This window comes from Ischnura elegans, chromosome 9 (genome assembly GCF_921293095.1).
Source record: "Ischnura elegans chromosome 9, ioIscEleg1.1, whole genome shotgun sequence".
Classification (NCBI taxonomy): Eukaryota; Metazoa; Arthropoda; class Insecta; order Odonata; family Coenagrionidae; genus Ischnura; species Ischnura elegans.
The window spans coordinates 38,937,272-38,947,330 of record NC_060254.1 but is presented as its reverse complement, the minus strand read 5'-3'; the positions used below and the strand labels follow the sequence as shown (position 1 = coordinate 38,947,330).

The following is a 10,059-nucleotide window of genomic DNA, read 5'->3' as shown; positions in this document are numbered from 1 at the left end:
ATCAAAACTAGGGGGGGCGGCAAGCCATGGTTGTTCAAGTTGTAGGTAAGATTTACACTGATACAATCAAAAAATCATTTCCTTAAAAATTTGATTTCATTACAATGAAATCAAATTTTTAAGGAAACTGCTACAGCTCTTTATTATCCATGATGAAAAGAAGAACACAATGGTGATTTCCACACTTTTATATTACAACTCAGCACCCACCATGGTTTCAACACATTTTAGTGTCATTATCAACCTTGATAATGACACTAAAATGTGTTGAAACCATGGTGGGTGCTGAGTTGTAATATAAAAGTGTGGAAATCACCATTGTGTTCTTCTTTTTATCATGGATATAAAGAACTTCCACAAAATCGAGCCGGATACGATTTTATAAGCTCTTTATTAGTTTTTAAAATTATTTGCTTGAAAAAATATTATTTTCCTCAAAGACATTTGCGATTTTTACTTCTTAGGGGAGGGCCAGGATGGGCAGCTGCCCCCTCCTGCACCTCACAGGGTACGCCCGTGTTATATAACATATTTAAACGGAGAAATGACATACGTTTCGTTAACCCTTTATAACCCAATGTTGCTTCTAAGCAATATTTAAAATGTTTAAACTTTCAGCTCTATTTAGGAGATATCTAAACTAAATGTTATTTTGTAGAGTAAATTTTAATGACGAAATATTAATCTGATATGATAATTATCATTCAGTGTAAAATTTTCAAGTTTTCAAAATGAGAAAGCTTGAAATTTGATTTCTTCCAGAAACAGCTCTGGGTTAGAAAGGATTAATCGGATCTACCTCTTTAATGCAAAGAGGCGCAATGAAGAGTTCTAAGGATGAAGGGCCGGCTGCACGTGATTTTTTTCCTCGGAGGGTGAGGGGACGACTCGAAAATAAGTACGCCTACCCCTCCTTCCCCATCGCGTATGCGTGAGCCAGGAGATACGCGTGCCTCAGGTCGACGACCCCAAAGCGCACACACAAGATCCGGGGGAAGAAAAAAAGTGAAACGTATTTTCGTATCTATGGGTTCCGTCCGTGCCTTCCGGAGCACGAAGCGACAACAGAAATGAGCTGAACACCGCGTTTATAGTGTCCATCGGCTCCAGGTAGGTAGTTACCATGGATCAAAAAAATTTCCCAAACAATAGCGCCACTTACGCTCTTTGTAACGGATTTAGACCTTCCCGATCGTTGTAAGATCTTAGGATTCTCCCGGCGCGGCGTTTCAAGAGCAGAAAGGTTTCTCGGTTTGTCTACCGGGTGAAGGTTCAGAGCAAGCAGAAACAGTAACGGGAAGGTTATCGGGTTTTCTAATTGAAGATCCCCTGAAGATGAAGAGCAAGTCGTTCTTCGAAACGTCGGGAAAAATGGAGCCAATTACCCGGTGGAAAGCCAAAGAAACCTTTCTGCACTTCCCGATTGTGGTATCCAGTGGCGTAAATAGGAATATGCTTTGGGGGAGGGGTATTGGATGGCCTGGAATAGCTACCCCCCTCACCCAGGCAACGGGGGTCCGGGAAATTAAAAAAAATTATGTTCCGGGAGATACATTTTACATAATTTTGGCACTAAAAACTTAACTTTAAGCAGTTGCAGTTATTATACGTCAAAAATAGATAATGGTTTTAAATATTTTTAAAATTTCTCTTGAGGCTTTGGGTGGGGGATCCATCCCCCATAGTTACGCCGCTGGTTGTATGTTATTCAAAGCCAAGCACAGGAAGATTGAATTTATGCTCAATGACTACTAAATAGAAGGTAGCTAAACTTTACCACAATTATTTTAATGATTAAAGACGCGTTTCGGTTCACACAGGAATCTACATCAACATGATACCCTGAGAGCCACCTCCAGGATGTCTGATAGGGGGTGATCAATCACCATCATGTAGCATGCAAGAGGACCACTTCATACACGCCACACCGTCATAAAATATTACGCGTAACAACAAGAAATATGTCCACATTCATAAACAGTCGAAACTTTCCAACGGTTAGAAATTACTACACCAAATCCATTAAAAATTATAACAAGGAAAAAAATAAATACTTAGGGCATCATCTGGTACAAGGCCGCGTCGGTACACGAAACTCGTCGTAAGTATTAAAGTAATTAGGGAAAGTGCACCTACCTTTTATTCCTTTACGTTTAACTTCCACTATATCAAGCGTGAAACTGTGTAATTTAATCGTAATGACTACCTTTTCGGATGTTGCTACTCTGATGGAAGTTATTTTTTTTTCCTGAATATAAGGGAATTCAGGATAAAAATTGTGATTGTAATGCAAAAATGTCTTTTCTTCTAGGTGATCAAGAAGGATTAAATAAAAAGGAGTCGTCCACGAAATTCTACTCCCATATTGAAAATCAAACAATTCATTTGTTACCATGGTACCCTGATTGACGAGGGCGGCATTCGAATTACACATAACGAAAGAGAAAATGAAATGAAGTCGAAGAGCATAGGCGTCACCACTCCATGTGTCGGGAAACTTGCTTTTTTAGCCGGTCTAACTGGACGCTTGAGGAAGACGAGGGGATGAGAACAGTCTGTTTGATAATTTTGATAGGAGGAAGGTTCCAACGTAATCATCATAGGCCCTCGCTTCGTAAACAGACATAATATTACGGCAAAACCATGTTTTTCTATTCAAACAGAGGCTTCCTTATGATGCGTTTAATGACGAAATTAAGGCGTTGAGGCATGTAAAAACCACGTTTACAATTTTCCCAGCCGGTTTTGTACGTAACGTTGCATTAGGAATTGTATTAAAGTTAATAAAATACGAAGATTCAAGCGAGATGGAGTGTAATTTTTCTTTATTGAAATAAATACTAGCTATTTTACACAGTGGCGGATACAGAAAAAACTCAAGGGGGGGGGCGCAACATATCTTGAGTTGTCTTTACTTTTATCGTAATAAAAGATGATCAAGTCACAGGCAAAGTATATGAAAATTTTATTTAAAGTGATTATAAACATGTAAAAGACAATGCCATCTTACGATATAAAAAAGTTACAATTGTGGTTTTGCAATGTTCGGAAATACAAGCGGACCCGCAAGGGGGGGGCGCGAACCCCCTGCACCCCGCATCTGTATCCGCCACTGATTTTACACCATTATAAAATTTATTACGACCCAAGTTCCAATATCAGTTCATCTTTACCTTGAACATGATGTAATATCATTGAAACCTAGGTCGTAATAAACCTAATAATCGTGGTAAATTGTTATTTATGAAGCTAGCTTCATACGCAGAAAATATCGAAACTCATGAAATTCCGATTCAATATACCAGTCTAAAGCACATACTTGCCGAGAGATAGTAATTTGACGAGCTATCACTTATACCGCACGTAATTAATTAAACAATGGCAGTTCATCGATTTTGTGCCATCAGTCCAATGCTGTTATCCAGCATTAACGCATTTTACCAGCTCAAAGAGCATCGCTAAGTTATAATAAGAACACAAAGTTGCCAGCACCACGGCTGCTTACTACTGATAGCCTCTCCGCTGGTGATGGTGTTGCCGCCGTCAGCGGTTATATTCGCGAATATCTTACCTATGACTAGCTTATTTCACTTCTCTGAAATAAATTTCCTCCTTCATTACTCGTATATCTATCAACAGCCTCCGTGGCGCAATCGGCTAGCGCGTTCGGCTGTTAACCGAAAGGTTGGTGGTTCGAGCCCACCCGAGGGCGATTCTTTTTGCAATTTACGTTGTAAACTTAACAATTGTATGACATGGACACGAGTCATACACTTCCTTATGTCACGGCAGAGGAATTATTTCCAAGTAATGGAATGCTTGCTGGAGATACGGCTTCACCTGTGAAATATTTTCAAGTATTAGGTCGTAATAATGTTAATCATTTGTGGCCAAGCCACATTAAGACAAAGCTCGCCTAAGTACCAATATATAGCCAAGTTATAGCCGAAGTATCTTAAAGCATTTGAACTAGGAGAGGACCCTTTTAGATACGCGCAAATCGTAGCTAAGTTAAACCAGTGGCGCAGCGAGGGGGGGGGTTTTGGGGGATAAACCCCCCCCCCCCCCCCAGAGCTCAGAGAACTTAATTTTTTAACAAAGTTTAATCCATTTTACTTAATTGGACTAATATTTCTAATATAATAATGTAAAGATTATAAAATTATCCCTCAGAACGCCGTAAAACTTACCAGTTTGAACCATTTATCTTATATTTTTCTGGGGGAGGGCCCCCGCACCTCCCGCTTCCCCTGGTGGGTATTCCATACCCCGTAACTCCCCAGTATTAGTTGTGCCTAAACCCCCCCCCCCCCCCAGCCTCAATTCCTAGCTGCGCCCTTGAGTTAAACTATAACATAATTCCAAAGAAGAAAAGGCGGTTTGATGTAGATATTTAACTTGTTTGAAGAGAAACATTATCTTCGCAAGTCATCCGCCTGCGTTAATGTATTTCGATTTTCACCTTCGAACGGAATCCTATAACACGATTTCTTCTCGTGACACACCCATTGTCAGGGAGGAGTCGGCATCATACGCAACAAACGCATCGTTCGCATCAGCTGTTCCCTCTTCCACCCCGACGAAGTGCGCCGCAGCAAATTATCCTCGTTCGCGCATGCGTGAAGCTACGCAATCTCAAGCCAAGGCCGGAGAGAGAGAGAGAGAGAGAGAGAGAATGCGATCGAGAGCGCGTGTGTATGTAAACAAACATTAACTTTTTTTTATCCCTCCAAATGACTCCGACACAGCCGCAAGCAGCACGACACCCATTTAATTTATTCATCCTTCTTTCTTGCTCCTCTTCCATCTCTCTTCCTTTCCTCCTGAAAAGGAGAGCGCTCAGCAAGACTTCTCTTCAGAAGATTCCCCTCCCACGCCTTTCCTTACTTCTAGGTTTTAAGTCGTAAATTGAATTGTAAGTTCATTGTTTGAAGTATTACGTCCAAAAATATTGTTTTATCATTATTATAATTTTCTAATGTCCAAAAATTATTTTAAAAAGATTCGAAAAATTCAAGAAGATTTAAAAATTCCTTCTTTCATTCATTGACAACTTAAAAACTAGAAGAAGGAAACACTTAGGCAAGACATAAGGACGCATTACTCACTTAAAATTTTAGTTATCGGACTGAAACTTGCGAAGTGTATGGAGTAACATTGCCAACTTGGCCTCTATTTTACACCTGAGTATTTTCCCCATTATTTTATCTGATTCAAAATTTTCATACTCGAAGTACATGCTCAAGAAAAATGATACTCTTTCTTTTTCCGAAAAATTACAAGGTGATGGCCTAATTTACAGGAATCATTTTTGGGTTCTCCGCCGTGTCAGATATCCATAGCCGATGTTTCGATGCTCGACTCGTGCATCGACATCAGGTGGGACCCGGTGGAGAACCCGAGGAAAAAACCAGCTAATGGTCTGCTGTTAAAGTCTAATATCCTGATTCACGATAGCTCAAGTTTTTTGAGCGAGAAAAAGTTACAAAAAAAATGTTCAATCGGTATAGAGAGTAACAATTCCTCTTTACGGTATGAGGAAACAATGAGAGTTACGTGATAATGGACAGCAATTCTGGTTGAAGACGCGAAACAAACAAAATGGGGAGTTATTTAATTCAAATAGCGGCGTTCTGTTGTATGCGTCGTCCCTCCCGATGTTTCGCCATTAGTCCTTAGAAATTGTGTTCACAATGTGTGTATTTTGATTTGTGAAGTAAGGTGCGTGCCAACACTTCCGATTCCCTTAGTGAGTTCTTTTTCTGACAAGTGTGTTTATAAATTGTGCTGATTTCATTAGAAATAAACAAAGAGAAATAAACAAAGTGAAATAAACAAATCAATTTCTCATTATCCAACAGTATGTTTTGTGTGAATCTCTCTTTATCGGCAGATAACCTTAATGAGTAGCTGGAAAGTTTTCCATTTCCGTGAATGTGGAGTATAATTGTAGTGAGTATAACAAAGTGAAATAAACAAATCAATTTCTCACTATCCAACAGCATGTTTTGTGTGAATCTCTCTTTATCGGCATATAACCTTAATGAGTAGTTGGAAAGTTTTTCATTTCCATGAATTTGGAGTATGATTTGTTAGCATGCATACCTTTTTTGACCGTGTGGTATTAATGATGGAATCCTATCGTATGCTGGTGACTGATCACCCCCTGCCAAACACCCTACAGCAGCGGCGTAGCCAGGGTGGGGATCCTGGGGTCCGGACCACCTCTTCCCCCGAAATATAAAAACACAATCATTTTCCTTCACAAAAGAAAACAAAATATTGAAAAATTATGAATTTAAAAAATATTTCTTTAACAATTTTTTTTTTCAATTAGGAAAAGTGTTAAAAATTAGTTAAAAACCCATTACTTAGTACCCTGTTTTTCTTAAATATCCCCCCCTGGTTTTTGGACCCCCCCCCCCCCAGAACGAAATTCCTACCTACACCACTGCCCTAGAGGTAGCTCGCAGGTTATTATGTAGAAGTAAATTTAGGAGTGGACGTTACAAGACGTAGTAGAACGTCCACGCACACAAGTCCTCGCCTCTTTGAAAACTTGGACTGTCCGGCCACCTGGCGGCGAGTTGCGAAACTCGAAGCGTTTCCGCACGTGCTCCACGCTTTTGTGGATGATGGTGAAAGAAGGAGGAGAATAAAAGATGAAAGGGAGTACCGAGGCGCACGGGGGCTGGAGGGTGGGGAAGAGAACCGCGAGGTCAAAGCCAACGACTTCGGAAATTGCAGATGCATCCATTTCAATCGAGAGCTTCAGAGGGGACGAGAATTCATTCATCAGAGTATGCATAAATCATTCGTCAACATTCAAACGGGGCATGATCTAAACCCGGGTTTACACGTCGAAGTTCACTGCTTTATTAGTCGACTGTTGACAACAATTACGCTCAACTCAACCGCGTCGAGAGCAACTGCGAGGCAAGGCGAAGTGAGTACGAATCGAATGAGGACGTGATCTTCATTCGATTTATCAACCAAGTTGAATCGAAGGATTATGCTATACTACCTCTAACCGTAACGTTCATTTAACTACGCAATCAAAGAGTGTAGCTAAGGATTGATATTGGATCTGAGCTTTTCTCAACATTAGCCTTTTCATTCAGATAGTTGTTTCTCTACGTTGGTGAAAATTATCCTTTTCGCTATTTAACCTAGATTATGGTGTCATGAACACTGAAAATAAGATTGGCTAGTTTTTGCGAAGTAAATTTTATGATCTTTGTCCACATTTATGGACAAGTATAAACATTAGGAGGTTGAATTCCCCCAAAAGTCATGTTCATTTTAATGGACACTTTGACTGAAAGGGTTAGTGACGGCTTTCGGGTGTTCCTCCGCGTAATGTTGTCTAAAGGCGAAGACATCTTCTCCAGCCATCCTGCTGGCGTCTTCCGGTCTTCGGACCCGAAGCCCGTAACGCCCGAAGGAAGTTACTGATGACGTATTGATATTTATCAATATTTTTACAAGGAAGCAAGCGTAAGGCAAACTTAAAAGAAAATATCATCTCACCAACCAGAGGAGGTGAAAATGCTTTTTTCTCATCCGCCAACGACATTTCGAGGTAACTGTACCTCAATTATTATCTTTCGGCCAGGTACTTTCTCAGAAGTATTTTTAAAAAATGGCAAATTATATCTGTTATCTATATGCAATCTGGAAAATTTAAAGATGAACTTTAGTTTAAAAGAAGTAAAAATTTACCAAATAAGACTAAATATATACAGTCGAGAGAGAGGTATGAGTCTTCTCTCCCCTGAAATTCTCTTCCTCTGAGGATCTGTTTCAAAGCTCCCTTTCAAGAATTTCCAGTCCCAGGATTACGAAGCTTTTTGAATTACCGAAACGTCCCTTGGAATATTTTGAGCAAACTCGTCGAAAGCCTTCTCACCTGTTGTAGCGAGCAATCTCTTACTCAAATAAAATGAAAAAGATTTTAGAAACACGCCTTTTCCAAAAACTGTATACAATTCCCTAAAAAGTAAACGAAATGAACTTTTCACCACTCGGAGAATATATATCTGTGGCTTTTTATGGACTTCAGGATCTAAAAAGAACTTCCTACTGATTCATGTATAGAGCTTTCGTTTATATTTCGTTATAGTAACTCAAAAGCAAAACAGCAACAACGAACAAAACGCTGTTTATACAAAAAGTTGAACCATTACATTGCTTTTTTACTGCTTTTCATCGATAGCAGAATATAGCGTGGATAATAGTTAGATTTATAAGGAACGAGTGTAAAAGAGCCTGTTACATTAGGATTGGCACCCACGCTTATTGTCAAAGTAACGAAGAGCTTATATTTCTACCTTTTTCTGCATTCTGTACTGTTTTTTAAATAGTTATTTAAATCTGTAGATTTTACGGACTTCAGGATCTTAAAAGAATTTCCTACCGATTCAAGTTCAAATATTAAGTATTGAGTAAGGATTGGCACGCAATATTAATAACTTAACCTAATAGGCAAAAAAGAATTATAACTAACCCCATCTATTGAGAAATTTAAAACAAATCTCCAAGTGGAAAGTTAGTCAATTATTTAGAACTTAATAGAACAAATTTTATGATGCCTGATTATTGAATATTGTTAAGTTATCACAAGCAAGTAATTGTGCAAAATTTCAAGCCGATCCGACAAAGGGAAGAGGATTAAAATCGATTATAATATTCCAACGATGAAAAAAATACGAGGCAAGTTACGAAAAAGGTTGTTAAAAAACAGATACCGGCAACTCGCTCTACGTGGGTCTCACAAGGATGAGGCAGTTGAGCTCCCAAACTTCCTCGTTGCAGTTTTCCAGGATTAAATTAACATGGTAGCGAAGTTATGTACGCTCACGAATTCGCAAACCAGATGACCCGATTATTTTCACTGGGATAAGATCTGGGATGGCGAGGAAATCCATGTTCCTTCTCCGACGGCCAGATATGGGTGGGTCAAGAGGCACAGCCAAAATAGAAAATAGAAAGCGGATGAAAAAATAGAAGTCTCCATTATAGAAGAAACTGTTGCGAAACATTCCAAAAGGTTACGATTTCGACATCAAGCATAAGTTTACAGATGTTCGCCTACAGATGATAGAATATTATCGGCCACGAACCAGGGACGAGCAGTATCGAAAATGTATGTACTTGAAATACTTACATCTTTTCGACACTTACGCAATCTGTACTTCGTAATGGAAATAAAATTCATGAGAGCATTTACCCCTAAAAATATTATGCGATTTCAAAAGATTCTTTAAATCAAATGCAAACAGACTTTAACCCAATTTGTACCTGTTTCACTACCACTGTCACCCATTACACTTGCTACATTTTTGACTGGCTACGGATACTTCGGAGTTTTTTTCTGTCTTTTTTTTATTCAGTGCTTATCCATTGAGAGTACAGTTATCCCACGAGGTGTTAATAAGGGGAGAGGGAGTGAGTTAATTGGGCTTTTGAATTATTCAACGAAATGATCATAGAATTTTTCTTCTCAGAGAAAAATCTTCCTATTTCGTTGGTAAACCAAGTAATGGTTTCCAATTGTGGGCCCTCTTGTCTTTCATGGCGGCGTAGGTATTTCCCTATCATCTCCCTGGAGGCGTCGACGGCCTCCTATCGCGGCGGCGCACAGTGGTCCCAAATCGAAAAAAGCTGGCCAAAAGTCATTTTTTCGACTTTTTACGAGGAAGCTTTGAATTATGTATTCGGATTCTACAGGCTATAGCCTATTATATTTTGTACCTGATAGGCCTATGTGATTATTATGTTGACCTGTGTAACCCGTCAAACATGGGCATGTTCAGCCTAAAACGCCCGAGGCATAGAAATACTCGATTTTAGGGTAATTCAACTTAATAAATGACTATTTTAATTTCATAGGATTCATCTGTCAATTTTAATACGGTAATTTTGCATATTTGTTCACAATATTATAGTATTTTTTGTTCGTTTCAGAATTTATTATAACAATATTTAATTATTTATAATGTTAGCTATTTTGGGGCCTATTTTTAGTCAAATGTGTCGATATAGTTTTGTGCCCCTCCG

At 39.1% G+C, this 10,059-nt stretch overlaps 1 non-coding gene across 1 annotated transcript; it reads left to right on the top strand.

Moving 5' to 3' along the window:
• The first annotated feature begins 3,638 nt into the window (after positions 1 to 3,638).
• On the top strand, positions 3,639 to 3,712 carry Trnan-guu. Its single transcript has one exon. It is a non-coding gene; the product is annotated as a tRNA-Asn (tRNA).
• Positions 3,713 to 10,059: the final 6,347 nt, after the last annotated feature.